This window comes from Microtus ochrogaster, unplaced genomic scaffold (genome assembly GCF_000317375.1).
Source record: "Microtus ochrogaster isolate Prairie Vole_2 unplaced genomic scaffold, MicOch1.0 UNK2, whole genome shotgun sequence".
Lineage (NCBI taxonomy): Eukaryota > Metazoa > Chordata > Mammalia > Rodentia > Cricetidae > Microtus > Microtus ochrogaster.
In genome coordinates, this window is record NW_004949100.1 from 10,297,903 (window position 1) to 10,308,423 (window position 10,521).

At 42.1% G+C, this 10,521-nt stretch overlaps 1 pseudogene; it reads left to right on the forward strand.

Annotated features, from left to right (window-relative positions):
- The first annotated feature begins 1,653 nt into the window (after nucleotides 1-1,653).
- LOC101998270 overlaps nucleotides 1,654-10,521 on the forward strand; it is a 13,763-nt pseudogene continuing 4,895 nt past the window's right edge.

Here is a 10,521-nt window from a genome sequence, read left to right on the forward strand (position 1 = left end):
TCTTTGAATCTCTCTTTACTGTATATCTCTCTTTTTCTGACCACACAAGCCTTTAAATTACTGAGCAATATGGGTAGGATTAAAGCCGTGGCTTTGGCAGCTAGATCCAGCCCATTCTTTAGCTTTCCAGCCTCATGGCTGAGGTACTGGCTGTAGCCGTGTTTACTGCCACAACTCTATGGCATTTCAAGGTTACTGCCAGCAAGTGAGCTTCAGCAGCCTGTGCTTGCAAACCGCACGAACTGCCTACATAAAAGAGTCAGAGTTTGCCCTGGCAGGACAGCCCAGAAAGCCGGCATTTTTAAACGGCGCAGCCTTTTTCCTGCTATGGCTGAAAACCAAAAAGCATGCGTTCAGCTTTTTGTCAATACCGTTTAAGTGTTTCATGGTAGGACCTCTTAAAAGAGCTGCAAGCTCTGCAGCTAAAACTGAGTCAGGAAGCCTCTCTTAGATGAGAGCGCTTGCTTGCCTCTGGCAAGCAGAGTAGACCCGAGAAATTGTTGCTACCACGTTGGGTGCCATGACTAATGAAGAAAATATCAAAACTGATTTGCCAATTAATGCACACTTAGCCAAAAGAAATACCTAGAAAAATTTCCTGGAAAATATAAATTTAGAAAATAAAATACAAACCGGGTGGTGGTGGCGCACGCCTTTAATCCCAGCACTCAGGAGGCAGAAGCAGTCAGATCTCTGAGTTCAAGGCCAGCCTGGTCTACAAGAGTTAGTGCCAGGATAGGCTCCAAAGCTACAGAGAAACCCCGTCTCAAAAAACAAAACAAACAAACAAACGAAAAAAATAAAAGAAAATACAAAAAAAAGGAGGATGGAAAGGGTTATCTTTCATAGAGATTAATTAGAATAAGCATAATGTTAGTATGTGAGTATCCTTGCATGTAACTATTCAGGCTTGAGAGACTGGAAGAGGAACAGTTTCTGTACATTGGGAAATATTCTCTGAATGGTTGGAGCTTCAGGGTGAGGTAGGCAAGTGTCTCTGGAACCAGCTTGTATTGTATCAAGATGTTAAGCTTGTAGGAGCCAACAAGGACCAGCAGAAACTTTGACTGGAAACTCAAGTCAAGCTTGATCTTTTCAGAACTGGGCCTAGATCCTGGTGATTGGGAAGAGAGCATGGGAAACTAGCTTCAGCTGGACAGCAAAACAGGCTGGTGAGTCTTAAACACGGCCAGTGTTCCAATCTTATGCTTAGTGATGGTGACTCAATTGGTTTAAGGCAAAGAGTGGGTTTCAGGACTCCTAGCACCTCCCATGTGATACTAAACAATAGGCAAGGACAAGAATGGCTTTTTAGAGGTAGATCTAGTTATTACTGTAAAGATGATGATTTAAGCACTTACATATTGCGACTTTTAAAAAGAGTATGAGTTGGGATATATAAGTTAGGGCACAAATAAAACACCTGAAGTAAAATCAAAGTAAAAATAGTTCTCAAGTGGCTCTCAACTCTACTTTGCATCACTTTGGAGGTCATCTGAAATAATTACCTTTAAATCTTGGCTGTTCCATGGAAGATGTCAAGTATTTTTGAAACGGAAGACAACCAATTGTGTTCTAAGGGTGGATGATTGCTCAAACAATAGGAGAGAGGGAATGGGATAGTCAAGAAGGAGGAAGGGTCTCTTCCTTCCGGTTCCCGCAGCCTCTCCAGCCATGAGCAGCAAAGTCTCTCGCGATACCCTGTACGAGGCGGTGCAGGAAATCCTGCACGGGAACCAGCGCAAGCGCCGCAAGTTTCTGGAAACGGTGGAGCTGCAGATCAGCCTGAAGAACTACGACCCCCAGAAGGACAAGCGTTTCTCGGGCACAGTCAGGCTCAAGTCCACCCCTCGCCCCAAGTTCTCAGTGTGCATCCTGGGGGACCAGCAGCACTGCGATGAGGCCAAGGCCGTGGATATCCCCCACATGGACATCGAGGCACTGAAGAAGCTCAATAAGAACAAGAAGTTGGTCAAAAAGCTGGCCAAGAAGTATGACGCCTTTCTGGCCTCTGAGTCTCTGATCAAGCAGATCCCGTGTATCCTGGGCCCAGGCCTAAACAAGGCTGGCAAGTTCCCTTCCCTGCTGACACACAATGAAAACATGGTGGCCAAAGTGGACGAGGTGAAGTCCACGATCAAGTTCCAGATGAAGAAGGTGCTGTGTCTGGCTGTCGCTGTCGGCCACGTGAAGATGACCGACGACGAGCTGGTCTACAACATCCACTTGGCTGTCAATTTCTTGGTGTCCTTGCTCAAGAAGAACTGGCAAAATGTCCTGGCTTTGTATATCAAGAGCACCATACTAGGATGCCCCAATAAACCTTCGTGCTACTCTAAAAAAAAAAAAAAAAAAAAAAAAAAGAAAGGACAGTGATGAGAGCAAGGAAAGAGATATCTTGATTGAGGGAGCCATTATAGAGTTAGCAAGAAACCTGGCTCTAGAGATCTAGAGAAATCCCCAGGAATCCACAAGATGACCCCAGTTAAGCCTCTAAGCAATAGAGGAGAGGGGGCCTGATCTTGACTTGTCCTGTAGTCAGGCTGATGGATATCTTAAATATCCTTCATAGAACCTCCATCCAGCAACTGATGGAAACAGGCAGAGACCCGCATCGGAGCACTGGACTGAGCTCCCAAAGTCCAGCTGAAGAGTGGGAAGAGTGAGATGAAGAGTGGGGAGGAGTGAGAATATGAGCAAAGAGGTCAAGACCATTTGGGTACACCCACTGAAACAGTCTACCTGAGTTAATGGGAGCTCACCAACTCTAGCCGGACTGGGAAGGAACAAGCATAAGGCCAAACTATCCCCTCTGAAAGTGGTTGACGGTTGTATGGCTGGGGCAGACTGAGGGGCCACTGGCAGTGGCACCAGGATTTATTTCTACTGCATGTACTGGCTTTTTGGGAACCTATTCTCTTTGGATGATACTTTGCTCAGCCTAGATATAGCAGGGAAGGCCTTGGACCTTCCTCAAAGCAATGTGCCTTACCCTCTCTGAGGAGTGGATGGGGTGGGGTGGGAGAGAACAAGGAGGGAATGGGAGGAGGGGAGGTGTGAATTTGGATTAGTATGTATAATGGAAAAAAAGATGTTTATTTTAAGTAAAAATAAAAAGAAAGACAGCAGCAAGTACCTGAAATCCATTGCTTGCCTCCTTTGGGCCTCTGATTGAGCTCAGAATCGCTGGCAAGCAATGTAAAGGGGAAACATGTGATGTAGCTTTCATTTCCCAAATGAGGGACACAAAAACTATTCTTCAGAAATGACATCTTTTTGGAAGGAGATTTAAAATGGAAATTTCCCGGGATGACCCTCATGTAAGGTCTTGAATGCTGACTTATGGTGTCAGCCAAAGCCTTACAAAAGGCACTGGCAGACTGCTGAAGTGAACCCTTCTTGCAGAGGCATGTTGGGAATACAGATGCTACCGACTTAAGTAGGTCAGTGAAGCAGCTCTTGGCTCAATAAAGAATAAAGACCTGAGAGAAGACCTTTTATTCTTAACCCAACATAGGTATAAATGAATGCCTCCTTACAGTTAGTTTTCTCATCTAGTTTGTGGTTAATGGAACGGTTGCTCTGTGTACTCTTGAGCTCTGGTTTGCACAGGTCCCTCAGTTTTCTAGGAAGAGATAATTAAGATCTTCCTCAACTTTGGCTTAGTTTCTTAGTTATTGGAAATTTATGTTTTGCCTGGAGAAGGCTGATGGAAGTAGGGTGAGAGACTTTAAAGGAACAGGTTACATCAGAGACATAAGAGAAGTCAGGACTGGCTCCTGCTTTAGGGCACAAAGAGAACAGAGCTGCGCTCTTCATCAGGAAGAGTGACAGTCAACCTTCCTAGGGCATGTGTCTTGGAGCATGGGTTCTATTATAACTGATATGAACTATGTGCTCTATAGGGATGAAAAAGAGAGTTTACTTATGAGATAACATTTATCCAGAACTTGGTAAAATGAATGTAGAAAAAGAACAGACAAGTTTATTTGGGCATTAAATAATTCTTTCAGTTTTGTCTTTATATAGCCTTCTTGGTAACATCTGGCTTGTCTCATGGTGAAGAGTCTCTGTTAATAGGTTCAAGAGCATCTTGAGTCTCTAGGTGCCTTGCCCTACTGGGATCCATGATAGGAAATTGTTAGACTCTTTGTAATGAAGGATAAAAAAAAAAACCCAAATGAATAATTTCCACCACTGATAGGGGTCACACTGCAAATCCTCAATTTTGTAAATCACAATGTATATGTAAGTTTTTTGAAATCTTTGTAACTCATTCAGTTCATCCATGAAATGAGGATATTATTGATCCTAACTGATAATGTTCTTTTAAGAAAAAGATATTGCTTGCCAAATGTTTTCCATAACTCTTGATACAAAGTAATCACTTGGAAAGATTTAACCCAGGACTGTAATCCCAGCTACTCAGGAGGCTGAGGCAGGAAGATTGCAAGGTCAAGGCTTACCTAGCAAACTTAGTGACACCTTTATTAAAAACAAAAAAAAAATACCTAAATAGGGTTAGGGTTAGATCAGTGTTAGAGTGCTTGCTGAAACAGATTCAATCCACAGTATCAAAATATAAAAAAGAAAGGAAAGGAAGACAAGACAGACACAGGAAAGAAGAAAGGAAGGAAGGAAAGAAGGAAGAAAGAGAAAGACAGAGAGGAAAAAAGGAAGCAAGCTATTTTGTGTGTGTAGCACAGATGTTGCTTCCTCCCCTTCAACTTTATCTTCATTTTTGGAGTGATAAACAAAATTTTCTTAGCAGCAAAATAAAAGATGAACCAGAATCCCCATATTAGCAATGTTATTCTTACTAAAAGATTAAAGGGTTAAGGTGTGGAGAGAGGCATTCTTTATGAAGAAAATCATAGATACATTATTCAATGTATTTCAAATATGGCCATTTTTGTGGTTAAACTATGAGACATCAAAGAAATATGTGCTTGTCAAGTTTCCTAAATTTGCACAGCTTCAGGTCATGTGTCAAAACCTCAGATGTCATCCTTTCTCATCTGCTGTGAGTGGAATATTTCTGGAAAATTTGGGAAGAGCTATAATATAGCAAGACACTAGGATCAGTTTTGTCTTAAGCAGATCCTTTCTCTAGCAGAGGCATAAACCACTGTAATTTCCACTGTCACTAATCCTTACACCAGTCAGCAATGGTGGCATTGACATGGTACTTGAGATGACTTAGGAAATAGTTAGCTAGTCCAGATACACATACAACATCTTGCATGTTGATACAAAATGCTGTAAGGAGACAGCTGCTGATACTCTGTGTTCCTAAGAACAGCTGGAAGAAACCACCAACTCCAGTGCTAACGTAGAGGCCAGCAGCTGTTGACCTGAGCGGGCACAGAAGTAGCAAACAGAATAAATCTTGAAATGTAGCCCTTCAAGGACTCTCTATGACTGTTTCTTTGAACAAATCACTTGAAAGAAAGGCTGTGTGAGGGTGTATGTGGTGTTAGGTCGTGTGAGAGAGTGGGCTGAGCAGAAGTTAGTATTAATTTGGGATTTGTGGGAAGGGAGGTTTTGAGGAGAGGGACTAAGGGTGGCTCTGCTGTGTGCCACTGGTTGCGCTAGATGCCTGGAAGTGTAGAGTGGACCATTGAGTCGTATTACCCAGCGGTAAATAAATAGGCAATGATGTGGATGCCTAGGGTGAGTGGCTCATAAAAAGCAACCTACACTTGCTAGGCGATGCCAGAATCAGTTCTCAGTTTTCTCTCAACTCTATGATATTGGGAAATGTCATCACCAGCTTGATGGAACTAAATTATTTCTAGTTTTATAGAGTAGATACTCCATACTAAAGGTCAGTATTATGGAATGGATGCCAAATTTAATCCTTTAGTCATGGTCCATAGAAGTTTCTCTTGTGCTTGGGTAAAAGTGAAGCCAACAGTTGGAAGAGGAATTTTAATGTAAGGTTTATAACTCCCAAGAACTTGTACTCATGATGATAACCTTTTAAAACACCGAGCAACAGGAGCCTGGACATGGCGTTCATGTCCCTCTTTGAAGGCCCCTGATTATTGCTTGCTTTTTCAGTGTTTAAGGTCATCATTGTAGGGATATCTGTTATATGTTATTTGTGCAAGGATAAGTATTCAACTTTCATTTTCACGTCTATTCCAGTTAGAGTTTCCCATTGGAGAAAGTAACACATACTTTTTTTTTTAAAAAAAAAATACATTTTTTTATAATTTCCTAAAACAGAATCAAAAGGAAATTAAAGTCCATAACATATCACAAAAGCAAATTTGGATTTTTCATCGAGCTCTTCTGCTTGAGCTCAAAAGAATCCAAGTAATATCCTGTTATAACTGAGGATTCCAACACACGTCTGAAGTCAAGCAGGGGTGATTTAGGCTCAACTATACTTAAGAAGATGAGACAAAATGTAAACATCTACACCCCAAGGCTTAACGTGCGGGTCTTCAAACATAAAATGCCCAATTCTCATACTCCTATCAAAATCATCATACACCGAAACTTGACAGGAAATGGGAAAAAAGTCATTTTACAGAGAAATGGAGGCAGGTGGGGACTTCTGTTTTCTATGTTCTGCAGGGGTACTTCCTGGGTCTCTGCCACTAACAGCCTGCCAAAGGTCCTTCCTCCCATCTCTCTTCTTACATTTTATATATAATGTAGGCTAATCAAGCAGAGCCTTGCTCTCTTTGTTTGAATTAATGCCATTCTGGCAAGGCTAAGCTGTACAAAGAAATAGAATCTGAATTCTCAAGCCAATGATGCTGATATTTATTATTCCCTATGACAAGTCAACAAAATCCCCAGTAACACTTGTTGAAGAGAAGAATGAAAACACAAGATCTAGCTCATGCACAATCATCAGTTTATTAAACTACATTTTAAAAGTTACCTCTTTCCCACATATAATTATATAAAATACCCTTATGGGTAAACACATCTTTTCTGAAGGCTGGATACTTAGAGATAATGATGACTACAGCTTCAACTCAGGATGTTGGTAGTTCTCTGTTCTGATATTGTAGAGACTTGGCTTCAAGAGTTTGCACCAAACACTCTCAGAAGAGCTTCTATTGTGATCAAGCTCTTTGAATGCTTAGGTTTGGCCCGCCGTGTTTATCAGTGTCTTTTAAATATGCTCCTTATAAAATTTTCTCCTAGAAAAGAGATCTTCTCTGCTCACCAGAGGATTTTGGTTTTGATATTGAAAATATGATACTACTTAGCTCTTAGGCAATCATGCACATTTGTTGGAAAGGTCTGAACTTATGTGTGATAAACAGGTTGGCTATAATTATTTTATATCTAAACTACCAGCCTCTTTAGACAATGGTCTTTGTGGTTTCATTATCTCAAATTTCAAGTGCAGATAAAGTTGATGGAAGTAGAATTCCATGACTTCTTCAGGGTTCATGTTAGACATAAAAGAGTACTCCCAAGTTTTTGATGATCAATAGCCCAGGAGTAGTAAAGCCTGAAGGTTTGTGCAAACAAATGAACATGAATAAAAAAAAGTCTTTCCATATTCATCATCCTGAAAGCAGATTTTAGGGTAACCAGGCTAGGCTGGGTCACATTCTTTCACAACGTTGCGTCTCTGTCATAGGGAAATTCCATCTATGGTCACAGTCTTCCTATGTGACAATGTTGCCCTTTAATATGGAAAATCTCAGTAATGACTATTCAAAAATATAATGCTGCCACAACCTCATTCCACATCTGCCTTCCCAACAAGAAAAGGATCTCTAGCCCTCGGCAAACTAGTAAAGGGACTGGGATGGGGGCTCAAAGCCTCCACAGACCGTGTTCTCTCACACACTATTTGATAACCCAATTAAGTGAATTCTCAGAAGTCCACAGAAATGCAAATGACTGTGGTTGCGCAGATGACTTTTTTACTGATGGAGAAACAGAATTACAGTAGGAAATCCAACGTTCATTTGGATAAATTTCGGCATCTCTCAGTCACTGAGTCTCATCTGTACCCCTGGTGTCACCTGACTTTAGAAAACCAGACTGAAACAGTTGAGACCGTCCAAGTTATTGGAGGTGGAAGGCAAGACACACTTCTGAGAGGCACCTTATGACCTACATGGCCTGCGCTGACTCTCCTGGGTCAGTGAGAGGATAAAGGGCAATCCTCTGAGCGTAGAGAATGAGACCATCTCCCAGGCATTCTTCTTCACTAAAGTACCGCACGCTGCTAAGTTTTGGATGTGAGAGTTTACCGAAGAAAATCTGGGAGCACTAACGGCTGCTCTTTCAGTGAGTACCTTGTTACTATAACGTTCAGCGTTCTGGAGGACAGATGGATGCAGAATACTTTAATTATCCAAAGTTCCCCTAACTCACCAGTCACACACAAAAAAATGTTGTTTATTCCCCTGGAACACTCAGTTTCAAATTTTATAACCAGAAAAAAAAATGCTGTTTTTTACTTGTGTTTGAGAAGAGGTGTGATTGCTGTGATTTCAGTACCCTCTCAATCTGAAGCCTCCTAGAGAGAGGATCTAGGAGGCAAATAGGACTCCGACAGGCAGACAGGAAGGGGAAAAGGCCATAAACAAGTAGCAGCAACACACTTCTGGCTTCTTTTAAAGCCAGAAAAAGATTTTGTGTGCTTCCTTTCCTCCACACCCACCAGGAACTTCCTTTCCTGACACACCCTCAGATGCCCTAGGCAGGCTCTGCCCTGAGTTTAAGCTGGCATGTGCTGTGAGTCAATCTACTTTTTAAAAGCTGACCAATCCAAAAGAGGGGAGGAGGACCTTTGCCAGGCCACCAAAACCCCAATCCCCAGCCCTCCAGGAAGAAGTGGGTTTCAGTTTCTAAATCCTCTCTTCACTTGTGGAAAGTCTGGCTCCACGTGCTGTGTGTGTGTGTGTGTGTGTGTGTGTGTGTGTGTGTGTGTGTGTCTTAGACTCTCAATAAACCATCTGCACACGGTGGCTGTGATTTGCTTCCTTCCTGTTAGCTCTTTCAGCAGCAGAGAAAGCAAACCGAACTCAGGATCTACGAACAGCAGCACTAGGGTAGAATAAAATCCTAGCAGCAGTGGCTGTGTGTGTGCGCGCACATGCATGTGCATGTGTGGTGTGTGTGTGTGCGTGTGTGTCAACATGTGTGCTTGTGTGTATGAGAATTTTTCTTTTAGTTTTGGAATTATAATATGATGAGATCATGTATTCCCTTTTATTTCTACAAACCCTCCCATATACCCCTCCTTGCTCTCTTTGAAGTTCAGGTCCCCCTTTTTATTAAATAATATATATATATATATAATATATATATATAATATATATATATATATATAATATTCCTGAATACAGTTTTTGGAAGTTAATGTTTTCATGCTCAACAATTTTTAGATTGCATTTCCAACATGGCTGATTTATCCCACAACAATGAATACACTTCAATTGGGCTTTGATTTATGAAGTTGCTGTTCTATATTCTGTGTGTGCACATAGTGTAAAGTCTAGCAGTATCTTTCTTGACAGTATTCACATTTATTTATTGATTGATTGGTTGGTTGATTCTTTGTGTCCTTCACATCATGCATTCCAATCCTATCCGTCTTCCTGTCCCTTCATATCTGCCTCCTGCCCTTGCAGCCTCCCCCATAAAACAAAACAAAAACAAAAAGCAAAATGAAAAACAACTAAACTAACACATACACATACACACACGTACACACACACGTACACACACATACACACGTATACACACGTGCACACACATGAATACACACATGCATACATACACACATGTATACACACACACAATCTCAGTGTGGAAGCTAGAGTGTGACAGAGGGAGTCACACAGTATACTCTTTAGTCCATACATCTTGACTTGTGTGAATGGCAATGAATCATTGTTCTGCTTTGAGGCTTCTGGCTTCTGTTATAACTCTCAGTACTGGGGATTCTCTTGCATATCCAGTTGTTGCTTTGTGTCATGAAGATCCTGCAGTTTTGAAGCTGACAGGTCCAGCCCCTTCACGGTCTTCAGCAGTTCATAGATGATGTGGATGTTGGGATGCTTCTAGGCCTGAGTGGTAGCGGACTTGTCAGCCTGCCAGCTTTCTCTCATCGACACCAGCAGGGTAAGCTCTCCAACATTGCCCTGGTTAGTTCATCACTACATCCAGGAAGTAAGGAGCAGGATCTCACACCCTCTGGGCTGGCTCACAGCACTCACACCCCACAACAAGGTCAACTCTACTGTGTTGTCTTGGGGAGGTTCAGGGCCTGTCCTCTGTAGTAATTGGTGTGGCGGGGCTGCGCCCCGGCCGCCTCCGGCTAGCTTTACCCGAAATAATTACACAGACACTGTATTCTTTTAATCACTGTTTGGCCCATTCTCTTCTAGGCTAACTCTCACACCTGGACTAGCCCATTTCTAATCATCTGTATGTAGCACCCCAAGGTGCGCTTGCCGGGAAGATTCTAGCCTACGTCCATCCTAGGTTGGAGCTTCATCGCGTGTGCCTCAGAGAGCAGAGCTCTCGCCT